Source organism: Palaemon carinicauda, chromosome 35 (genome assembly GCF_036898095.1).
Source record: "Palaemon carinicauda isolate YSFRI2023 chromosome 35, ASM3689809v2, whole genome shotgun sequence".
NCBI lineage: Eukaryota > Metazoa > Arthropoda > Malacostraca > Decapoda > Palaemonidae > Palaemon > Palaemon carinicauda.
The window spans coordinates 3,897,880-3,899,265 of NC_090759.1; the positions used below are offsets into that span (position 1 = coordinate 3,897,880).

The following is a 1,386-nucleotide window of genomic DNA, read 5'->3' on the forward strand; positions in this document are numbered from 1 at the left end:
GTGTTTCTTTATAAATGTACACTCTTATATTCATCAAAACTTGAGAGAGAGAGAGAGAGAGAGAGAGAGAGAGAGAGAGAGAGAGAGAGAGAGAGAGAGAGAGAGAGAGAGAGAGATAAGCTAGTTACCCGGGAGAGCAATCTGTGGGATGCTGCAAGGTGATGTTGATGCCTGAACGCGAGCAACGAACCACGAACGCAACAATGCCACTAAGATATAAAAAAAAAACTGTTACCTTGTCAGGCCAAGACGAATAGTGTTTTTTTTTTTTTTTTCGCTTCTACCTAATACCCACTTCCTTAAGATATACTTATCTATCATCCTGGAGATTCCCAACTAAAGAAGAATGATTTACTAAAAACTTCTTACCTGTTGTTGACTGCACAATTTCACGAAAATCGACGTTACAAGCCGGTGTGAAGTTCGTTATCTCTTCTGCATTGCAGAAATCCTATTTTTCTTTCTCTCATAAAATAACCACTCTCACATGTAGGGTCTCTGGTTGACACATTGTAGTGCTCGCTACAACGAAACTAAAGCACTGGAAATATGGAATGTAGACTTGACGCGACAGGTAAACCCCACCAGTCCAGGCACTTTACAATTTCACATATAAGGACTGGAAGGATTTCCAGATCCTGCAAAGATCTGTGGCAGGTGCATTCCAGCGCAAGAAAACACCCAGCGAGATGCACTTGTTGCACACGGACGGGAAGACTTCAATCGGCTCTAGTGACAAGGGCTCCCAGGTTCCGGTAAAAAGTGCCTTTCCAGTAGGATGAGATTCCAGGGGCAAAACAATAAACATTCACGAGATTTTCTGAAAGTGACGACGCATGAGACACCTTTCTACAACCGTGGTCAAACTCTTACTGACGTAGTAGTAGAGAGCTTGTGGAGTTGTGGGGCTGGGGGAGAAGGGGGGTTCAATGGTTTGTGGGTTGGGGCGATTAAGGTTTTAGGGGGGGGGGGGAATAGATTGGGCGGGGTTAAAGAACAAGTGGGCATGGGAGTAGAAGGCCGGGCCCGCTTGAGTTGAGCCCTTCTTCGTCTCAAGAGCACATGCCAATTGGAACAACAGCTACTGATGCCACTGTGAATGAACTGGCGGTTTGCATAAAGGTCACGTGTCTTGTAAAGGGTCTCATCAGCATCTTCTCATTACCGGGAACCGATCTTTTTCGGACTCCAGTGGTCCTGGGGCATCTGCTCTTCATTCCAAAGCAAAAAAAAAAAAAAAAAAAAAAGTATTTCCGAGAGTTGTGCCTTTACAAGGGCCATGTTTATTGAAAAGAAAAAGAAATATTTTTTGGCAACATACTTCTAGCTGTTTGGTATGTATTGTTTTTCTCTATGTAAACGCTTCATTGACTCTCTCTCTCTCTC

General features: G+C 43.9%; 1 pseudogene; it reads right to left on the bottom strand.

Annotated features, from left to right (window-relative positions):
• LOC137627603 (irregular chiasm C-roughest protein-like) overlaps positions 1–861 on the bottom strand; it is a 95,376-nt pseudogene extending 94,515 nt beyond the window's left edge.
• Positions 862–1,386: the final 525 nt, after the last annotated feature.